This window comes from Petaurus breviceps, unplaced genomic scaffold, assembly GCF_028583685.1.
Source record: "Petaurus breviceps papuanus isolate PSGF00001 unplaced genomic scaffold, PetGlider_PUasm1.0 140, whole genome shotgun sequence".
NCBI classification, from domain to species: domain Eukaryota; kingdom Metazoa; phylum Chordata; class Mammalia; order Diprotodontia; family Petauridae; genus Petaurus; species Petaurus breviceps.
In genome coordinates this window covers 32,431,140-32,455,213 of record NW_027185698.1, presented here as the reverse complement: position 1 = coordinate 32,455,213, position 24,074 = coordinate 32,431,140, and the positions used below count along the sequence as shown (strand labels likewise).

General features: G+C 41.2%; 1 pseudogene; it reads right to left on the bottom strand.

Moving 5' to 3' along the window:
* Window positions 1–22,279: 22,279 nt before the first annotated feature.
* Window positions 22,280–23,348, bottom strand: LOC138151483 (nesprin-2 pseudogene; annotated as a pseudogene).
* Between the last annotated feature and the right edge of the window lie 726 nt (window positions 23,349–24,074).

Sequence of the window (24,074 nt, the reverse complement as noted above, 5' to 3'; positions counted from 1 at the left end):
TTTTTTGGAATGCTGAGTATTCCATTCATGTGAATCCTGAACCTCCTTAATCAGACACCCATCTAGGCCTGGTAGGAGGCTCTTCGGCTGAGAGGGCTTATTCAGCCATCAAGGTCAGAGTCCCACTGGCCTGTGGTCCTCTACATATCCCTCTCTTTTATTATAAGCATTAGATAATGCGGGTCAGTAGTAACTTCATGCAGAGTGTGAGTCCAACACTGGCAACTTTGCATAGGGGAACAATGCAAACTGCAAGGATACACAATATAATCAGGGGAAGAAAGGTTGAAAGCAACACACATGACCAGTGCAAAGGGCTCAATTCCTCAAATGAATCCCAAATTCTCCTTACTAAATCATCAACATTAACTTCATTAATTTGTGAGATTTATCAAACTGTTCCATATCCATTCCTGTTGAGGTATTTCTAAAAACCTCTAACAAATTATTTTTAACTTTTTGCCAATCATAATCAGACCTATTATTTCATTGGTGTCACACAAATAGGATGATATCTATAATTATACTTCATCGATACCCCCTTTCTAATAAATCTAGTTCATCCCCTTCAGCTATATACACCTCTTTCACATTCTCATTCAATAGCAATAAATCTTCATTTATCCTTTCTTGTTTCTCTAATGCTATTGAAATATTTCTTTGCAGCTATTGTACAAATTCAGTGGTCTTTGTAAAGAGGTGTTAAGATATTGCAAGAATGATGCAGAAGATGCAAGGGCTATAGCATACAACTCATTCTTTTGAGTGGAGGTAAAAAGGGTATCCAATATATACAACTGTTCTCTCATGGGGCAAACAACAGATGCCTTTTGTGGCGTCTGTATATACAATAACTGCACCTTGTATTGGGTCCTTACAGATGATAGATCCACTGCCATTTGGAAAAAAATCAAGACAGAAGGATGGGAAGTCCATGAGAAAAGAAACAGGGATAGATGAGGAGCATAGTGCCAATTAACCTCCCGAGCGAGGAGGTGATCTATCTGGACTTGAGTGTATGGCACATGAATAATCTTGGGGTATACACTGGAAAGGAACAGACATCTTACAATAGATTTTCAGAACAAAATTGTGGCAGCCGCGGGATAAGGAAATAGGGACTGCTTGGGTTATGCAGGGAAGCACCATTCAATGACGCTAAGCCCTTGATGTAGCAAGGCAGAAGGATAAACAGATGTATTCAATGAGGAAATCGCTAATGGCTGTTTGGGGTTATGTCTCCTGGTGGAAGATGGTGCGTGCAATAGCTTTCTCAACCCTGCTAAGCTGTTTGGCTGCTTTAGCAGTGAGTTCCCATAGGGAGGTGAGATCTCCCTACCTTCCCCTCATATTCCCATCTCAATCTGTTCACACTTACTTCAGGATTGGAAGCTGTCCCTACTCCCACCATATCAATGTCTGTGACCTGCAGGGCCCAATCTATAGGCCACTGATCTTTGGAAATAACTGTTTTATCATTCCTGTTAAGGGCTGTTCCTGCAATGTTACCCTTAATGATGGGCTCCTCACAACTTGATTCCAATAAATACTAGCCCTGTGTCTATCTTCTTGGAGTAGCCCTTGCTTTTCAATTTCTCTTTCATACCTAGTACATTCCAGTGACCCACACTGGTTGTGTAAAAGAAGGCCTAGAGCCACAGTGTTGCCTAGGGAGATGTTTAATTCTCTCACTCTGGGGTTGATAATGACCACTTTAAGGAGGGTTTCTCCTTTTTGCCAAACTTGAGGATGTGCTGTAAAACCTTGTTATGTGGCCTCCAGGGGTGCTATGAGGATATCCATGGTACCAGGCGGCAAAGGTAGCATGCTCTGCACGAAGACAATGATGTGACTAATTTGAGGTACTGTGACTTCTTGATCCACAAAAATAGGAACAGTTAATACATGAAGAGAGGCTCACAATCCCTAGTGGTTTTGTCCTGTTGAATTTGCTGTTGAATGTACTGCTGGTGTAAACTTGTGGGGCTGCTCAAGCCTGTGGCCATTCCCCATTGTTGTTGATGGCCCAATGAGCCATTTCTTGGCCTATATTCTGATGACCAATGAAAACCTTTTCCACATTTTTGGCATGGGGTGTTAGGCCTGGAGGGCCTAGTTCTAACAGACTCCTTATTTTTCCCTTTTTGCCTGCATTGGGCTTGCAAATGACCTGGTTTCCCACAATTAAAGCACTTTCAATCTTCCTTCTTCCAGGCTCCCCCATGTCCTGCACTAAGGTTCATTGCCCGCAATTTTTCTCCAAGCAGATCCACATAGAAAGTCTGAGTGTAGGGGCGGCCAGGTAGCACAGTGAGTAAGAGCACCTGCCCCAGCGTCGGGATGACCTGGGATCGAATCTGGGCTCAGGCACTTAGCACCGTGTAACCTTGAGCCAGTTACTTAACCCCAATTGCTTTTTAAAAAAAAAAAAGAGAGAAAGTCTGAGTGCCCACTGTGGCACACTTTTGAATCATCTCTTCCACAGTGACATCCTTTTTGCAACCTGCAAGAGCTCTCTCACAGTCTTGGTTGCAATTTTATCATGCTAATTGTTTTATCAGGATGTCAGCTGAGGGTTCTTCTCCAACTGCTCTAATGATAGCCTGTGTAAGGCAGGCTAGGAAATCTGTGAATGTTTCTTGGGGTTCCTGAGTTATTTTTTGTGAATGATTGTCTTTTGTTCCCTTTTCCAGGGAGTGCTGCCCCTGCCCTAGTGGAACATGCAGCTATTTGTTGGTATCCCCCATACCATAATTGAACTGCTGGCGCACTGCCTGATACCTCAGGGCCGGTACCTGAGAACTATTCATAATTGAAGGGCACCTGTTGCTCATTAGATGACCTGTTGTCTGCACTGCTCAAGAAACTCAGAGCTCCAAATCATACATTCTCTGGGTTTGTGCGAGCCACCTGTCTCCAGTCGTGAGAGGGTAGGATGGTATAAGCTAGTTGGTCCAAAAGTGTTCTCACATGCATGGAAGATGAACCAAATTCACTAGAGGCCTTTTTAATTTCTCTGAGCATCCTGATATCAAGGGATTCATAATCACAAAGGACTTTTATTAGGATTATTAGGGTCAGGTCTCTCTAGTCCGGGAAATGTTTGTAATCCTAGGTCTCTACAATGCTTTCCCTGCTGCTTAGTTGGTTGGATAGTTTTTTCAAGGGGGGAGAGTGTACTGTGTTCTTTCTGCTTGACTTATGTCCCCAGCAGGGGTGCGCATGCTTTGAGAAGAGGGGCATGGAGATAGCGGAGCCGGGAGGGGTGGCTGTATTAGTATGATTTAATGAGGTTCGGATCCACTCCTATAAATGACACTCTTCAATACACCAGAAAAATATAAAATAGAAATTTATTTAGAAGAGGCAAGGCACAGATAGCTTAGATTTGCATAGGAAGCATATAATGATAAGAATAATCAATAACGCAATACCAATCAAGATAATCGGTAAAGGAAGAGAATACATCACCAATTCAAGGGAACCTCCGAAGTCAGTCAATGGCTGGGAGCCCCGTTACAGCCTGCACAACTTGAATTGTGTACAGAGTTTTCCTGGGCGAAGCGTCCTTCCCGCGGGTGAGGCTCAGCGGGCTTACAGGATGCAGGTTTCTTATACTGTTCTAAACAAAGAAGGCTTGGAGCCAAAAAGTTTCTGGCGCATGCGCCCTTCATTCAGTACACATCTGGCCCAGTCACGTTTCCATCCACCTGAGGCTTGGTATGTGTTTTTAACAACATCACGTTGCACGAGGGGAGCCAACCCTCCAGGTCGACGTGGCCTAGGAATGGCTAGTTCCTGGAATGCTAAGCCAAGGACACTCAGGAGTCATGGAGCGGTCATGGCCGGGAGTTGAACTGAACCTATTTATTTGAGTGATCTTATTAATTTAAAGGGGAATTTCCAATTTCCATTTCAGTGGCGGATGGCTGTACAGGGCTCTCCGCCCCAATTGGGTAACAGCCATTCTCTCCCTGTGTCTTCTCCTGCTCTCATTCTCCCTTTTCCTCTACCTGAGTCCCTGCATCAAACCTCGGAATCTCTTGTTAATCATCTGGCTCAAGATGCAATTTAAGAACATTATATAACTGAAAGCAATGTGCTGGGAAATTCTCTGGCTCTACCGTGGGTTAATATTCTGTCAGTTGTTCACCTGCTACTTTCCGTTTTTCAGGCTCTAATGTGCCTTCTTTAGGAAGCCATGGAGAAGTGATCTCTAGCAGATTCAAAAATTGTTTTACCTAATTCTGGGTGACGGTGAGTCCCCTTTCTTTTCTTATGTGTAGAAGGACTTTCTCACGTGTCTCTTGGCTAGGCTGCTTGATCTGTAATTGCCCCATAGCCACAGTGTGCTTGCTTGCTTGGGAGGAAACTGAAAGAAACCGAAAGCGGCTCATCTGAGCCCTCCCCTCACATTTTCCTAGGATCCTATGTTGCTCAAGGTGGACCTCTGAGTGAAACCGATGAGAGTTTGCAACACCCACTCGGCCTTTCTTTTCTGTACCCCATGTTGGGCACCAGCTGTGAGGGGCCCTGCTGTCCAGAAGCACGGTGGGAAAGAATTGCTTATCCAGAGTCTGCGAGAGAGAGAGAGAGAGAGAGAGAGAGAGAGAGAGAGAGAGAGAGAGAGTGCACAAAAGAGATGGGGCTCTGAGAGGAGTGGAAAACAGAGCTGACTTTATTATTGCAAGCACAAGCTTTTATAGAGCAAAGCTGCAACACCATGTTTTTTCCCCCAAGAACATTGCACACCTCCCTGTTCTCAGGTCAGGGGTGTGTACCATGCTTATCACAAGGACATAATCCCTGGCGAGTGGGGAACTGATCTAGGTCTGGTACCAGGTTCTTCAGCTAATAGGGCTTATTCAGCCATCAGGGTGAGAGTTCCTCTGGCCTGTGGTTTTCTACAATGTCATCTTTGCGATAGGAGACACAGGAGAAAAGGTCTAAATCTGCACTCCCTAGGATAGCATGCCAGAGATCTGCAACTGTGAGTTTCACATCTGGTGTAGGGAGTTGCTCTGTAGCACTATCACCGGAAGGGTGAGTGATAAGGCTGCTCCCATTTTGTTTGTTGGGGCCAAAGTTTACGGGGTCCCGTCTTTGTCTGTTTTTGAACGGCATTCTGACCCCAAATGATGGCCTTTTCTGCACTTAGGGCATGGGGTGGTTGGTGCACAACCTGTGCTATGCTGTGGGCTGCCTTTGCTAGGGGATCTACATTCCTTTTTCATGTGTCCAATTTTTCCACAGTTATAGCAGCATCATGGTGCTGTGGCATGTGATGCCTTTTGTTCCATAGCTGCAGCCATGACATGTGTTGTACCTATATTCTGACATCTTTGAATCATTTCTGTGATTGTCATATTTGGTTTTCCTTCTGCAAGAGCCTGTTTGCAGTCTACATTTGCATTTTTCCTAGCCAGTTTTATCAATAATATAATGGCTGCCTCAGAGTCAGAAACATTACTTTGTATGGCCATAGCCAATCTACTTAGAAAATCTGGGAAAGGTTCTTATGGTCCTGGGATTATTTTTTTGTGAATGAGGTCCCTCAATCTGTCTTTCTGGGGACTTTAAGCCATGCTGCTCTGGCTGCCTTCGTGACATGTTCATAGGCTATCAACTCATACCCTAACTGATCCCTAAGCTGGCTATATCTTCCTGTACCAGGAAGTTGCTCAAAGTTAACAGGAACTCAAGTTCTTTTATTTCTTCTAGCCTGCTCTTGATATGCTTCAAAAAGTTTTGCCTTCCATACTAAGTAATCTCCTCCACCTAATGCTGTCTTTGCTAGGGAGTGCCAATCAAGGGGACACATTGCTGTATTGGAAATTGAATCTAGGAGCATCTGAATGTAAGGACTATTTGGTCCATAACTAGATGCCCTGATCTGAGTTCTTTTAATCACTTGAAATCTAGTGCATGATGTTCTCTCTGCCTTTGTCCTGGGTTATTAGGATAGTCTCAAATACATTTTGGGGGGGGGGGAATGATGGGGAGCTTGTGTTCAAGCCCCAGCCTAAAATATTGTTTTCTGTGTTTGTGTGCTATCTTTGTGATCCCATCCTCGTTTCCAAATGTATCAACAATGCAATATTCACAATGCCCATGGCAATTATGAATATGCTGATATGGTTATTCATCACAAAATATACCAGGCTCTCTACATGGGGCTAAAGCTAGAACGTTTATTAAAATACCAGAAAAGTGAGTCCCCAAACCAGAAAGTCAAAGCCATCACAGTAGTTATGAAATTGGCACATGTAGTTATAATGTAGGAAACACCCATATTCGCAAGCCTTAAAAACAGAACAGGCTATCTCAGGCAAAGGTCCTCCTCTCCCCATTCAGGATAACCGCTCAGCGTTCAGGAAGCATGTTCCCAGCAGCTCTGGGACCCCCCCAGTTCTGATCCCTGGCAGTCCTCAGAAGGAGTCCTTAGCAGAAATTCTGGCTGGCTCAAAAAGGGGGTTCATGCCTCTACCTCCACCTTAGCTGGCCACTACCGCTGCTGCTGCCACTGCTGGCCACTACTGCTGCTGGTCACCACAGGAACTCTAGCTTGGTTTCCGCTTCCTCTTGCCCCACCTCTCCTGCTATGTCAGCAAGTCCAACAGGTAATGGAAGATCTTTAAATCCCATAACCCTTACATTCGGCTCCAAGATCTTTCATGTCCCTTACTTGGCAAAAATACATTAGGAATAACTGGTGTCAACAGAATTTTACAACAATATAACAAGGATAGCACAGGATAAAACAGAAAACAATATTTTAGGGTGGGGCTTGAGCACAAGCTCCCCATCATTCCCGCCCAAACAAAGGGCTATCAACTCATACCCTAACTGATCCCTAAGCTGGCTTTGTCTTCTTGTACCAGTAAGTTGCTCAAAGTTAACAGGAACTCAAGTTCCTTTATTTCTTCTAGCCTGATCTTGATATGCTTCAAAAAATTTTGCCTTCCATACTAAGTAATCTCTTCCATCTAATGCTGTCTTTACTAGAGAGTACCAATCTAGGGGACACATTGCTGTATTGGAAATTGAATCTAGGAGCATCTGAACATAAGGACTATTTGGTCCGTAACTAGATGCCCTGTAAAAGTGGGATAAGCTTCTGGAGGAAAGAGCTTGGATGACTATGGAGTAGGCTGGTTTGCCTGAGGATTCTTCTCTGGAGGGACTCAGGTGGTCCAGGAACAAGCTACTGTTCAGTTAGCTAAAAGGAAGCAAAAAACTAGCAGAAGGAATGTGCATGCACCTTTTGTACAGGCTGAGCAGAGTTTCCCCAACAGCTGCCAGGAGAATGTGTGTGAGGAGAATGGAAGAAGATTAGATGAAGAGTCTCCTAAGGTAGAAGTTCTCTCCATATGAAGAAGAAGACAGGAGAACCGCCAGGGCCGAAGAGGAGATAATTGAGGATTTCACTCAACAGGAGATTACTGATATATTAGAGTTGATTCACCCCAAAAATGGGAGAGTCTTTAGCGTCTTGGATAGTAAGAATCACTGATGAAGGTGCCAAAGGAATAACACTGGACAGTGTGGATTGCTTAAAATTCATAAGTATCAGTCAGAATCCTTTTGTACACCAAGCTTTTAGGGATCACCATATGCGAGGAGGCCTCAACAGAACTAATCTGTTAGCTTTCTGCAGCTAAAGCAATATCCTACTGACTCTATGTGGCCTGGTGGAGACAGACCCTGGTACTCTCTTAGAGACTGTATGAGAAAGCTAAAGGAAGAGATAATGAAAACTGCTATCATGGTTAGAGATGCAAATGCATATCATGATACCCCTTAGGAGTTCCTCATAGAAATATCATAGTGAAGACGGCTCCTCCTGCTTATAAGCACCTAATCCTGACTCTATTAATTGGAGAAATAGGGAACCCTCTTTCAGAAGTGCTGGATAAGATTTCACAATTAAGTGACCTAGGGGAATGGGGACAAGATAAATTGCCTTGAGAGAGAAGAGTAAACAGCCAGAGGATTCAGAGACAAAATAGACCAACAAGAAGGGAACTGTGTTTACTGCTCTATTGAGAGCAAGGGTGTACTTTAGAAGAATAGATGGTATTCCAACTGAAGAGCTGCACAAGCTGCAGGAAGAAAAGGTACTTAACATAGAATGAATGGGGAAGCAAGAACCACCCCTGCAGGTACTCCTGAATCTGAATCTGTGTATCCAAGTTTGCCCCACCTTCAGGGAGAATAGGAGATAGGCCAAGCCCCAGCCCAGATTAAAGAAATATGTAGAGGAGATTGCAGAACCCATATTGGTTTAACAATATATTGAAGAATGGATCAACTACTGTAACTAGGGCATTGCTCAATACTGGGGCTGAGGCCACACTTATCTATGGAAACCCTGATAAGTTTAAACATGGAACTCTTATTACCATCACAGGTCTAGGAGGGGCTTAAATATCAGCCAGAAAAGTTAGAATAACAATGAAAATTGGGCAATTAGCTAAGAAAGAATATACTGTGGTGGTTGTACTCATTCCTGAATACATCATTGGGAATAGATATATTCAGAGGCATGACTCTGAATTTACCTGAAGGAAGATACCAATTTGCTGTAAGAAAGATAGGAGTTGATACAGTTTTCTGTGGGGAAAAATAAAAATGGACCCAATCACTTTACCTGAACCTTCTGAAGTAATTACTTTAAAGCAGTATCATACTATATATGGCAAAATATATATGGCAAAAACAACAAAGCCGAAATGCACCCTTGGGATTTTTTCATCTGGAGTCCAGTATGCATCTTTTGAAAAGCAGTTGTTAGCTGTGTATTGGGCTTTGCTGGAGACTGAACAACTGACTCTGGGCCATGAAGTGATATTAAGACCTGGAACCCTGATTATGACCTGGGTAATGAGTACCCCAGCTTCTCACAGAATTGGACATGCCCAAGAGGCTAGTATAATCAAATGGAAGTGGTATATTCAAAATAGAGTGAAAAATAGGCAAAAGCAGAGTCTCTGCTTTACATGAATCTGTAGCAAACATAGAAATTGAGAGGAATGACACACCCCCTGAACCAAAGCACCAGTTGGTACAGTCCTCTGTAAAATGGAATGAGGGATATGATGGATTAACTGAAGAACAAAAGAGACATGCATGGTTTACTGATGGGACAGCGAAATATTTGGGCCAAAAAAGACATTGGAAAGCAGAGGCTCATAACCCATGTACTAGAAGGACTTCGGAAAGTACTGGGATAGGTGGAAGTAGTCAATACGCTGAACTTATGGCAGTATATCAAGCCATCAAAATAGAACAATGAGGACAGTGTCATGTATTCACTAATTCATGGGTGGTAGCTAATGGTTTAGCTACATGGATGCCTGTGTGGAAAAATCAAAGTTGGAAAATTCATGGCAAACAAGTCTGGGGCAAAGAATTATGGGAAGATATCTGGAACATGTCTATGGTCACTGACTCGTCAGTTTTTTGTGTAGATGACAATGCTCATGCTGATCAACTGGCAAAGATTGCTACTGAACACATTGTCCCTACTTTGACAACAACCGATGGTCTGGTATTAGCAAAATGGGTCCACCAAACAGCAGGCCATTTGAGGGATCCAGGCCACACACCAGTGGGCGCAAGATTGAGGTATTAGTATCTCTCATTCACTGTTAAAACAGATAGCAGAAGAATGTCATATGTCAGTTGGAAAAGGAGTGAACCGTTCCTCAGGTAGTAACTGAGGTAGTAACTGGAGAGATAGCAAGAGGAAAAATCTCAGCCCAAATCTGGCAAATAGATTATATTGGTACACTACCACAAGATAAGGGATGCAGGTTTATATATACTTGTGTTGACACCTAGTCAGGTGTTCTAATGGCTTGTCCTTATAAGAATGCAATCCAGAAAAACACTCATAAAACTCTAGATCTCATAAGTCTATATTATGGAACTCCAATGCAGATTCAAAGTGACAGTGGGTCACAATTCAAAGGTAATGAAATAAGGAAGTACTGTATACTAAGCAATGTAAAATGGATACATATTCCATATTATCCAGAAGCATCTGGGTTAATTGAAAGAATGAATGTATTACTGAAAGAACAGTTAAAGAAGTTAAGTTCCAATAATTCATATGAACATTGGAAGGATAATTTGTTCATGGCTTTACGTAATTTGAATAATAGACCATTGGAAGGAAGTATGCCTCTAGCCAGAATGATGACCGCAGATCTGCCAGTTAGAAAACAACAAATACATAAGATCCCAAATATTGAGTATTGGACTTTGAGGCCAGATGTCCTAGCACCATACCCAGAAACACCTGGTTTGGTGGGGTATGATTTACATTGTTTAGAGGACTTTTGGTTGGACAGAAAAGAAATAAGAAAAATCTCCACTGGGATATGCATAAGAATCCCTAAAAATCACTTCCTTCAAAGGAAAATACAAGCTGGTTACAGGCAATAGAGGACCTTAAGAAGCAGATAAGAGAAATGGAGGAAAAATTGGGAAGAGAAATGGAACAATGCAAGAAAATTACGAAATGAGAGTCAACAGTCTGACTGAGGAAAATCACACCTTAAAAATAGACTAACTCAAATGGCAAAAGAGTCTCAAAAAGGCAGTGAGGAGAAGAATGGCTTAAAAAGGCAAATTTGCCAGATGGAAAAAGAATCTCAAAAGCTCAATGAGGAGAATCATTGCTTCAGAATTAGATTGGAGAAAATGGAAGCTAATGACTTTATGAGAAATCAAGATGCTATTAAACAGATCTAAACAAATGAAAGAATAGAAGGCAATGTGAAATATCTCATGGGAAAAACCACTAACCTGGAAAATAGATCCAGGAGAGATAATTTAAAAATTATTGGACTACCTGAAAGACATGATCAAAGTAAGAACCTAGAAATCATCCTCCAGGAAGTTCTCAAAGAAAACTGTCCTAATGTTTTAGAATCAGAGGGCAAAATAGAGGTTGAAAGAATCCACAAATCACCTCCTGACAAAGATCCCCCCCCCAAAAAAAAACTCCTAGGAATATTATAGCCAGGTTCTGGAATTCCCAGATTAAGAAGAGAATATTACAAGCATCCAGGAAGAAACAATTTGAATATTGTGGAAACAATCAAGATAACCCAGAACCTAGCAGCTTCTACAGAGTTGAATAGAAATTTTGACATTCAGATACAAGAAGCAAGAGAAGCATGAGAAGGTCAACTTTGATAAGTTCCTTATGATTTCTTTTCCCTGTTTAACTATTAACATTCCTATATGGAAAAACAATAATTGTAACTTAGGAAACTTTTCTCAGTATTTGAAGGGAATAGAAATATATATATATATATATATATATATATATATATATGTCTGTATATGAGGGTATATGGACATATATTCATATGTTTACAGGTATACATAGAGGGCCCAGGACCAATTTAACAGGAAGGGATGATACTTAAAAGGTGAAATTAAGAAGTGAGAGAGGAATATAATGAGAGGAGATGGGGAGACAGAATGGGGTGAACTATCTCATATAGAAGGGGCAAGAGAAAACGGTTACAATGGAGGGGAAGAATAGGAAGGCAAAAGGGAATGGGTCAACCTTATTCCCATTGAATTTATCTTGAGGAGGGAATGAAATTCACACTAAAGAGGGTGTCTCACCCTCCAGGAGAGTAGGGGAGGAAGGAAATGAGGGGAGGATGATGGAAGGGAGGGCAGGCTGGGGGAGGAGGGAAGTTGGGAGCACCCACTTTTGAAAAGGGACGGAATCAAAGTAGAGAATAGAACAAGTGGGAGGTGGGATAGGAGGGAGGGAAATACAGTCAGTCTTTTACAATATATTTACTATGTTATTGTTTTGCATTAGCCACACATGTACAACCTATACTGAACTGCTTATCTTCCCAGTAAGGATGGGAGACAAGGGAGGAAGGGAATGAATCTGGAATTCAAAGTTTTAAAATCAAATACTCAAATATCTATATACTATTATTGATACTATTTTACATGTAATTGGGAAATAAGATATACAGGCACTAGGGCATAGAGATCCAATGGAAAAGTCGAAAGGGGTATGGGAGAAATGGGAGAGAGCAGATTAGAGGAAGGGATATCCTGTGGGACTGATATTTTGGGGCAGTGGGTAGGGGAAAAATAGGGAGAAAATTTGTAACTCAAAATCTGGTGTAAATGAATGATGTAAATCAGAAGTTAATAAAGCATTTGAAAAAAAATTTTAAAAAAAGATGTTTATTTGGGTAATATTCCCTGTGGGCTTTTCTCCTTAAGGGCTATAGTGGCACCTTAAGGTAAGGAATAGCCAGCCAGGAAAAAACTATGGATTCTTACAGAGGAAACCTGTCTTGTGGGCAGGGAGATGAGGCAATCAGGGATATGCAGGCAAGGGGTGGTAGATCAAAGTTTTACACATATTAGGCACATTCCGTGTTTCCCTGATAATAAGACCTATCCCGAAAATAAGCCCTCCCCTTACTGTGTAAGATTCCTCTAAAATAAGCCCTCCCCCGAAAATAAGCCCTATTGAGATTGCTACTGTAGTGAAGGTGATCCCCTGCGCTACACGCTACATTACGGTACCCTCTGTATGCCCCCTCCCCCCCCCCCTGGGTGAAATGCACGCCGAGCTCCGAGCTGCATCCAATCAGAGCTGCAGCAGTGAGCGCGTCATCCTGTTCTTCCCCAGTGATTTGCTTGCTGGCGCCATTGAGAGCAGTGCCTCCAAGGAGAGCTGAGGCAGGACAACATAAAAACCCAGTATGTAAGCGGGAGTGAGGGGGCATGATGGAGGAAAAAAGAAGAACTCAGGGGGCATGATGGAGTGAAAAGAAGGACTGATGGTCATAATTTTGTTATTCTGTCTGTTTTGACCCCCAGACATGAGTACAAAAAGGAAGAGCTACCGTATACTGTTGAGTATAAGAAAGCAATTGTAGAGGAGTCACATGGCAAGAATCTTGCAGTTTTCTGTAAAGAAAAACTTTTGGATCTTCGAATGGTCAGAAAATGGAGAGCAGATTATAATAACCTCAATCAACAGGTGGATGAGGGAAAAGGGAAAAAGCACAGGTCTGGATCAGGTCGGCAGCCTGACTTGAAGATCCTCATTGGTGAATGGATTGCTGACAGGAGAGCAAAGGCCTTGGTTGTGCGCAGGGCTGATATTCAAGCATTTGCCCTTTCAATGGCACCAGAGTTTGAAATGGTCTCAGAAGGATTCAAAGCATCACAACACTGGTTGGACGGTTTCCTTCAAAGGTATGAACTTTCCCTAAGAAGATCAACAACACTGTTTAAGCTGGAAGATGCTGAAGTTATTAAACGTGCACTTGCATTCAAGTCCTTTATTGATAGGATCGACATTTCCAAGTACCAAACCTGCAATATGATTGCTATGGATGAAACTGCAGTGTTTATGGGACAAGGATCTCAAACAACAATTCATCACAGGGGTGCAACGTCAATCTACATTCCCACCACTGGCTATGAAAGTGCACAGGTCACCTGTGTTTTGGCAATTTGTTTGGATGGAAAGAAAGCCACACCTCTAATCATCAGTAAGGGCAAGAAAGATAAGATTGAACGTGTATCTGGCATTTACGTTCTTGAAACCGAAAAAGCCTGGTGTACACAAGCCGTTATAAGAAAGTGGGTTGATTTAATGCTGCCACTTGTTATGTGAGGTAACCAAAGAGGTCTGATAGTCTGCGATTCAGCCAGCACTCACCGCGCTAAAGAAATGAAGAACTTCTTTGCAGAGAGAAGAATAGATCAATTAATGATTCCTGCAGGAATGACTGCCTATCTCCAGACCCTTGATATTGCAATAAACAAGCCATTCAAGGACCATTTGCGCATGGAAGTCAATGACTACATAGAAAATAGAATGGAAAGAAATCAGCGTGGAAACTTTGCGAAGCCCTGTCTGCAAGAAGTCGTGACTTGGGTGAAGAAGTCATGGGATAAAATTACTGACAGCTGTGTCGCCAAGGCACTACGAGCAGGTTACCTGGACAAGACATATTCATTTAAAGAGAGCTATATTGCTGGACATGACAGATTGGGTCCACTTCTTCTGAAGGAAATGGAGGTGCAAGACATCCAGGATGGAATTCAGGGTATGGACACTTATGACGATGTTGTTGAAGAAGATGACATGATCATTATTGAATAAAGGTACATTTTTTTGTTCACATTTACCTGTTTATTAAAATTGCTGTCAATGTTCATTAAAATAAGCCCTCCCCTGAAAATAAGCCCTCTGGTGTTTTTCTGTCCAAAAAAAAAATTAATAAGACAGTGTCTTATTATCGGGGAAACACGGTTGTTATTTTGACAAATGAAGTGCATGCTGAAGACAGTCCAGATGCCTAGTGTAGAGGGGCCTCTTTTAATCTCATCATCTCCAGGAAGGCTTCAGCTAATCTTATTGGGTGCTATTATCGCCATTTGCAAATTAGGAAATGGAGGGCTGAGGAAGGTTATGACTTATCTAGGATCAGAAAACCAATAAATATAGCTATGAGGAAAACAGTTTAATGAATGATAATCCCAAGAGACAGTTCCTGGGTAATTAATAATCAGTGTATTAGGCTAGCTAACAATAATTTGATCATCGGTCCACCCAAGATTATAGAGAATGTACCCCCAGGATTAGGTCAATCTCATCTCTCAGTCTTGTCCTTCAGAGACTGACTGACCTAAAAGGGCTAGTTCCTGACTAAAAAAATAGGGAAAACCTTATTCCTAATTTAATAATAGGTTATTAATATAATAGTTATTTATCTTATTCCACTTTCAGTTCTTTTGAGAAATGCAGTCTCCTCAATGAATCACTAACTGATGTGCTACTCATCAAAGGTTTTTAAACTTTGAGGCTTATGATGGGAAACTGAATGGAAGAGGGAGGGGAGATTGACCATGCATTGACATGAGTATTCTCCATTTCATAGATCCATCAATCTTTTTTTTTTGTCTTAATTTGTTTACTTTTAGTTTACAATATTCATTTCCACAATTCCTTGAGTTTCAAATTTTCTCTCCCATCCCCCACCCCCTGCCTGCCATGGCAGCATATAATCAAGTATAGTATCTGCTCATACTTTAACATTAGGCATTAGTCAGGTTACAAAGAAGGATCAGATGGAACCAAAATGGGAAAGGAAACAAAACCAAACAACAAAAAGAGCAGGTGGTCTGCTTCAGTCTGGGTTCAAGCTCTGTTCTTTCTCTGAATGTAGATATCTCTCTCCATCATGAGTCTTTGGGGTTGACTTATATCACTGCATTGCTGAGAAGAGTCCAGTCTATCAAAGTTGGTCATCACACATACATTGTGTCTAAAATTGTGTACAAATTTCTCCTGGCTCTACTCTTCTCGCTCAGCATCAGTTTATATAAGCCTCTCCAGGTAAATATGAAGTCCATCTGCTCCTCATTTCTTATAGCACAATAGTATTCTGTAACATGCATATTGCACAACTTGTTCAGTCATTCCCCCATTGATGGGCACCCCCTTAATTTCCAATTCTTTGCCACCACAAAAAGAGCTGCTATAAACATTTTTGAACATATGGGTCTTTTTCCCACTTCTATGATCTCTTTGGGATACAACCCTAGAAGTAGTATTGCTGGATCAAAGGGTATGAAATTATTTATAGCCTTTGGGCATAATTCCAGATTGCTCTCCAGAAAGGCTGGATCTGTTCACAACTCCACCAGTAATGCATTAGTGTTCCAATTTGCCCATATCCTCTCCAGCATTTGTCACTTTGCTGTTTTGTCATCTTAGCCAATCTGACTGGTGAGATGTGGTACCTCAGGGTTGTTTTGATTGGCATTTCTCTAATCAATAGTGATTTAGAGCATTTCTTCATGTGCTTATAGATAGCTTTAATTTCTTTCTCTGAAAACTACCTGTTCCTATCCTTTGACCATTTATCAATTGGGGAATGACTTGTATTCTTATAAATTTGATGCAATTCTCTGTATATTTTAGAAATGAGTCCTTTGTTTGAGACATAAGTTGTAAAGATTCTTACCCAATTTCCTCTTAATCTTTCCCTCCCTCTTAATCTTGGTTACATTGGCTTTGTTTGTACAGAAGCTTTTCAATTTTGTGTAGTCAAAATTATCCATTTTACATTTTATAATGTTCTCTAATTCTTGTTTAGTCATAAAGTCTTTCCCTCTCCACAAGTGTATTTATTATTCTTGAGATAAGTTGCTGTAGTCTTTTTGCTATTATTTTTATTTAAAATTTTTGCATCTGTATTCATGAGGGAGATTGGTCTATAATTTTCTTTCTGTTTTATCTCTTCCTGATTCAGGTATCAGTACCATATTTGTGTCATAGAAAGAATTTGGTAGGACTCCACTAATTTTCCCAAATAGTTTATAGAGTATTGGAATCAATTGTTCTTTAAATGTTTGATAGAATTCACTAGTAAATCCATCTGGCCCTGGAGATTTTTTTCCTAGGGAGTTGACAGATGGTTTGTTCAATTTCTTTTTCTGAGATGGGGTTATTTAAGTAATTTACTTCCTCTTCAGTTAATCTGGGCAACTTGTATTTATGTTTCATCCATTTAATGTATTCATCTATTTCCCTAAGATTGTCAAATTTATATGTATACAATTGGGAAAAATAATTCCTAATTGTTGCTTTGATTTCCTCTTCATTGGAGGTAGATTCACCCTTTTCATTTTTGATACTCATAATTTGGTTTTCTTCTTTCAATTTTGTTGGTTTTTTCATAAAACCAGCTCTTAGTTTTATTTATTCATTCAATAGTTTTCTTAATTTCAATTTTATTAATCTCTCCTTTGGTTTTCAGTATTTCTAATTTAGTATTTAATTGGGGATTTTGAATTTGTTCTTTTTCTAGGTTTTTCAGTTGCATGCCCAATTTGTTGATCTCCCTTTTCTCTCATTTAATCATGTATGCCCTCAGGGATATAAAACTTTCCCTAAGAACTGCCTTTTCTGCATCCCACAAATTTTGGTATGTTGTCTCATTATTATCATTCTCTTGAATGAAATTACTGATTGTTTATATAATTTCTTGTTTGACCCACTCATTCTTTAGGATTAAATTGTTTACATGGCCCTTCATTGCATATAATTTTTATTTCATCATGGTCTGAAAAGGATGCATTTAATATTTCTGCCTTACTGCATAGAATTGTGAGGTTTTTATGCCCTAGAATGTGGTCAATTTTTGAGTATGTGCCATGAGTCGCTGAGAAGAAAGTATATTCCTTTTTATCCCCATTCAGTTTTCTCCAGAGATCTGTCATACCTATCCTCTCTAAAACCCTGTTCACCTCCTTAACTTCTTTCTTGTTTATTTTGAGGTTGGATTTATCAAATTCAGGGAGGGAGAGATTAAGGTCTCCCACTAGGATAGTTTTGCTATCTATTTCTTCCTCTAATTCCTTTACCTTCTCTAAGAATTTGGATGCTATACCACATGGTGTATATATGTTAAGTAATGATATTGCTTCATTCTTGATGGTGTCTTTTAACAGGATATAGTTTCCTTCCTTATCTCTTTTAATTATATCAATTTTTGCTTTTGCTTTATCTGAGATAAGGATTGCTACCCCTGCTTTTTTTTACTTTAGCTGAGGCATGATATATTTTACTCCAGCCTTTTACCTTTACCCTGTGTGTATCCCTCTGTTCCAGATGTGTTTCTTGTAAACAGCATATTGTAGGATTATGATTTCTAATCCATTCTGCTATCTGTCTCCGTTTTATGGGAGAGTTCATTCCATTCACATTTACAGTTAGGATTGTCATCTGTTTCTTTCCCTCCATCCTATTCCCTCCCCTGTTAATGCTTATATTTTCCCCCCTTCTCCCTTCTCCCCCTTAATAGTTTTCCTTTTGACCACCACCTCCCTCAGTATTCCCTTATCACCCCCCTCCCTTTTTCTCCCCTTTCCCCTTACTTCTTCCCACCCTAGTAACCACCCCCCCCCTTTCATAGCCCTTATCCCCTCCTACTGCCTGTAGGATATTTTTATACTTGATGAAGTATGTTATTTCTTCTTCGCAACAAGAGTTACAGGAACAAATCTCATGCAAAGCTCTTCTCCCTCCCCTCTTTCCCTCTAAAATGATACTTTTTTTGTTTCTTCTCCATAGAGTCCTGTGCTTAACTGGTTGTTATTCCCTCCTTGCACCAGAACCAGTGAGGGAAAAGCTCATATGATTCTTACCTCCCTCCCTTCTTTTCCTTTGCTATACTGTTTTTATGCCTCTTTGTGTGGCATAATTTACCCTTTTCCACTTCATTCATTCCCTTTCTTCCATTGCAGTCCCCTTGTGGCCCTTAATAAGATATTTTTTAATCGTCATTTTGTGTATTTTATAGTCATACCCTCTACTTGTCTATAACCAGTTTGCTCTTATCAAATAGCAGGGTGTGTGTTCATGTGTGTTTTCCTTGTTTACCTTTCTATGTCACTGTTGCAACTCATAATTGGAGGTTGAATTTTCCATTGAGTTCTGGCTTTTTTTATCAGGAAAGTCTGGAACTCTGTTATGTCGTTGAATGACCATCTCTTTGCCTGGAAGAATATGCTCAGTCTCTCTGGGTATGTGATCCTTGGCCACAACATTTCGAGGACTTTTCAGTTTGGGATTTCTTTCAGCAGGTGTCTGGTGGATTCTCTCAATTTCTATTTTACCCTCAGGTTCTAGTATCTCAGGGCAGTTTTCCTTAATGAGCTCTCTTGGAGAATGTTGTCCAGGCTCATCTTTTCATCATGATTTTCTGGGAGGCCTATGATTCTCAGATATCTCTTCCTGGATCTCTTTTCCAGGACAGTTATTTTTCCATTGAGGTATTTTACCTCTTTTTCTAATTTTTCATTCTTGTTTTGTTTAATTAATTTTATTTAATTAATCACAATTTTTCTTTTTAAAGAGCTGTTTTCTTTACTATAATGTTTTTCTAATTTTGCAATTTTGATTTTAAAAGAATTATTCATTTTGTCTTCTTTCTCTCTCATTTGGTTTTCAAAGTCCCTTCTAACCTCATCTAGGAAAGCTTTCTGTGCTTGGGACCTGTTCCCTGTTGATGCTTCGGCTGTGGGTGTGGAGTCAACATTGTCTCCCTCTGAATTTGGTTCCTCCCTCTGAGGATAGTAGGACTCCAGAGCCTTTGTCTTTGCAGTCTGCTTTCTACTCATTTTGAGGCAGGGCCCTAGCCACGCCCTTCCTTTAGGATTCCTTTTGCCCTGGGGCAATAATTACTATGTTTTCAAGGTCAGAGGAGGGGGGTTGGAGCAGCAGGGGTTCACTTTGCCATCCTGTCCTTGGAGGTCCTGATAGCGGCTTTTTAAATTTCTGGGCTATGGAGCTGTAGTCCCAGGAGTATTTGCTGCCCCCGCAAGGGGCCCTTCATTTGATTCTTACCTTGCTCTTTTCAGTCCCAGCCCTTTGATGATAGCCCTAGTAGTGGCCCTTGTGGTTGGTGGGACGACTTTCCCCTTTGTTGATCAGGCTTCTGTGTCCCATGCCATCCTGGCCTGCCTCTCTCAGCGCCCCTGTGCTGTCAGCTTCCTAGCCTGCCTCTAGATCCATCAATCTTAAAACTCAAACGTCTTATCTCACACAAAGTCTGATTTCTTTTTGTTTTTGTAAAGAGGGCAGATTTCTTTTTAAAGAGAAAAACACCACCACACTGGAAGCGTGTATGCCCCAACTAGCTTCTTGTTTCTGTACCAACCCACTTGACTATACAACAAAAAGACCTTGAAGCATCACTTAATAAAGTGTGAAAAATCTTACAAAGTTAATTTATCAAAAACATATCAGTCTGCCTTTTGGCATTTACTGTACATTAGACAAAAGTTCAAGGTAAAGCCCAGATTTTTAAAAAAATTGAAATTTATATTATTCATTTGTATTCATACTCTAATTTAGAGAAATCATTTTAAAATATGCACATGAAATCATGTCCATGTGAATCACTTTTCCAGTACATATAAAAAAAGGCAGATTCAGCAGACAATTACAAGACACTTTACATTTAGAACTGACTAGTATCAAATTTCATTGTATTCTGGTTCTCCAGCAATTTTGTGCTAAACATTTCAAATGTGATTGTGTCTGTCAGTTTTATCACAAAGTGTGCATGAGAAATTTTGAACCATTAAGGGACATTTTATTCCCAAAGCCATTTATTGACTTTTACTGTATGTACTGTAACTGTTGGCTACATGAGTTAACTAATTTTTGCTTCTGTAAACTCATCTTAAGAGTTTTGGAAATAAAAAGTCAGCATCCACAAAAATGCTAGGCACACAGTTTTCTTCTTCTGCATACAGTTTTAGAAGGCTGAATGTGAACAGAAACCCCTGAGTTTTGCCAACGAAACTAAGGTCTCTCAGAATGACTGGTGCTCTGAGGTCTAACCACGTCCTCACCCTAGTGGAAGAATGTCATATAACATAATGACACCCTTGGACTGTGCATCACTAGCCATTAACCTACATACATCACAAGTCAGTGGCTCCATCATTCCCCAGAGAGGCAAACTCCAATTCATGGCACGTGAACATCAGCTGATGGTGCCTGATGGAAAAGCTACTTACATTGGGATTGCAAGCAATAGGGGCCCCGAGGCTAGAGCACCCATGCTGAATGTATTGGTAGTACTTGAGCATGTACCTACTCTTATGGTGGTGGGGGCCCATTGGTGTACCTCAACATAGGACAGAATGATTGGGCAAAATTTTTAATGTGGGTGGTATGATAGTCTTCCTCTGAAGACGGGATCATGTAAGCCAGAAGCAATAAGAGGGGAAAAAACAATTGAAGGCACACCCAGTAAATGGGGCCCAGAGCTGGTCAGAGTTGATGTTACACTCTGCTATTTTTCTTGCTCTTCTCTTCTGTAATTCTCTCTGCTCCAACCTTTTCTTTTTCAGTAGTCATGGATTTCAATGACAGATGATGTCCACTATGTCTACATCGTCAAAAGCTGTCAAATATTGTATCCTTATCCTGGCTTCCCTGCAAAGATTCTAAATCTTGGAAAACTTTGTCCAGTAGCTGGCTGAGTTTCTTTCCAAAGACATGAACCTTTTCATCAGCTTCAATATAAGATTCTCCATCTCCTTTAGCAAATAGGTACTCTCCTGGAGAGAGCTCACTTGAAGCAGGTGCTCCGATAGCTCCTTTCCTAGTTGCATCAGCTCTTTCTGGCATTCCAGGATGGTATGGGGATCTGCATTTGGATCTACAACTTGCAGCTTACATCTCCGATTTTCTGCACTTGCTAGCCATAACAGGAAGGGCTGACTCAGCTGATGAGTCTTTGAATTTCTTCACTCAGAGCTCTGTTTCCTGGATGTCAGTTGCAGGCTTTGCCATCTCTAGCGCTTCCAGCACAGCTTCTGTTATTTTTCAGCCAACAGGTGACATCATTGGTATCCGAGACCAGCTGCTGCCACTGCTTCAAATTTTGTTTTGTTCTAAGTTTATTGTGAAGATCTTGGGCCTTAATGAGCTCACAGCTGTCAAACACACCTGCTTGTTGTTCTGTATCTGTAAGACCCTTCTGCTCATTAGCATTTAGGATCCCAGGTCCACACTATCCATGCCAGGAGGTTGTTATGGGAATGGGAATCTGAAGATCTTCCTTGCCCAAATGCCCTTTGATAGTCTTAAGTGACTCTGAGGACCTTCCTTGATTTTAAAATATACTCTTCCCCCAATAGGCTGAACGTGGTCACATGGAGCCTGTGGCGGGAGGCTTGTTTTTTCAGGAATATCCACACCTTGTTGCTTTGTGATTGGGCAGTGGGTCAAGAGGGTTGTGACATTCTCTGATCCAGGAGAAGCTGTATATAACCTGATGTGAGGTTTTGCTTTGGGGCTCACTTTGAGAAGAGTTGTGTGATTTGGCCCCATGAGACTCCAGGCAGCCATTGAACCTCCTCCCCCCACCCCCCAGCTTTGAAAACCCAGATGCTGGTGCTTCCAACTGACAGGTATGGGTATAATGGTAAGACAGCTAGAAGCCTGTCTGCTTATCTTTTTCTTTGCTTGTAACTTGTTTGTATTCTCTGAAGTTCGGGTGCTGATCTTTTTCCCCCAAATGAGGTAAATGATAAATGTTTGATTGAAGCAAGATTCTTAATCCATTTTGAATTGCTTTCCTTTAGAAAAGCACATCTAAGAACTTGTGTTGGAAGCCACCATGATGCTAGGGTGCTTGCTGCTACAGAGGTATAAGCCCTTTAACATATTCTTTTGTTTGTAGCAATGCTTTTGATGGGTAGGGCTATCGGGAGTATGCCATCCATGAGCCTCAGAAATGGATTTACCTGACACAACACTGTAGGATGGTCCTTCTTCATCATCTTCATGAGAGGAGGAGCCCCACACATCACCTGTGTGATCCCATTCAAGTGGAATAGAGTCCACACTGACAGGGGTCTCACACAGGCTGACCATTCATGACCCAATGGGGGAGGCATAAGATGAGAAAGGGACTGAAGCGATGATGGTCCCTCATTCACCTCCTTCTTATGCCAAGAGTCATTTTGCATTTCTCTTGAGTCTTCACATCTGTATCACTTTCTGAGGCTTCTCTTTCACCTTCTAATCCTGGATTGTGAGAGGTCAGCCACCAATGAAATCAGGCCACTTGGCCAAACACTTCTTGGCAATACTGGTGGAGTTCTTCTGACTCATTTTCAATCAATACAGCATCAGCTCACTCTTCTGAATCAGCTGCTCTCCAAATACAAATAACTGGCCAGTTTTGGTATTTAATGTAATTTCCTGTTGGAAACCATGTAGCTGGTGCATTTTGTCATCCACATCACTCTCAAAAAAATGTTTCACGTTTGTCAGCTGCAGGTCCATTTCAGTGAGCCACACCAGAATAGTCTCTTGGGTCCCTTCAAATTCTTCCCTTTGATTAGTAAAATGCTTACATCTCCATAGAATAGCTGTAACTCATGTTTGGAGGTTGTCCCAATGCTGATTGCCCTCATGAACCATCTGTTTTAGTTTGCTGGTGGTGTCTGTGTGGTTCTTTTGAGTAAGTAGCCTATACTGCTTATTGATAAGCTCTAGCTGAGTGAGTCTCTCATGAATCTGCTGCTGTTTTCTCTGCTGATTTCGGCCAATCTTCAAAGTAGGAATAATCATCCAGAAACTTCTGCCAGAGTCTCCATGTTTCTTTAGTCTTCATTCACCATTTCATTGACTTGGCACAAATATTTCACCATCATCTGTCTAGGCTTCTGATTGTCTGTTGTATTGAATCACACTGTGTTTCATTAGCACAAGCATCAGAGTCACGTAACAGGACATCACATATTAAATATAGTTTTTAAGAATTACAACTATAGGGGCGGCCAGGTAGCACAGTGAGTAAGAGCACTGGCTCCAGTGTCGAGATGACCTGGAGATCGAATCTGGGCTTAGACACTTAGCACCCACCCAGAAACACCCGGCTGTATAACCTTGAGCAAGTTACTTAACCCCAATTGCTTAAAAGAAAAAAAATTCCAAACTCTTTGGGGCGGCCAGGTGGCTCAATGAGTAAGAGCACTGGCTCCAGTGTCGGGATGACCAGGATCAAATCTGGGCTCAGATACTCAGATACTCAGCACCACACCCAGAAATAATAACTGGCCGTGTAACCTTGAGGAAGTTACTTAACCCCGATTGCTTAAAAAAAAAAAAGAATTACAACTATAGGGGCAGCCAGGTAGCACAGTGAGTAAGAGCACTGGCTCCAGTGTTGGGATGATCTGAAGATCGAATCCCGGGCTCAGACACTTAGCACCCAGCCAGAAATACCTGGCCGTGTAATCTTGAGCAAGTTACTTAACCCCAATTGCTTAGGGGCAGCCAGGTGGCTCAGCAAGTAAGAGCACTGGCTCCAGTGTCGGGATGACCTGGATCAAATCCAGGCTCAGATACTCAGCACCACATCCAGAAATAACTGGCCATGTAACCTTGATTAAGTTACTTAACTCCAATTGCTTTAAAAAAAAATTACAACTATCATCTTCCCATATGGGGATGTAAACAGTTT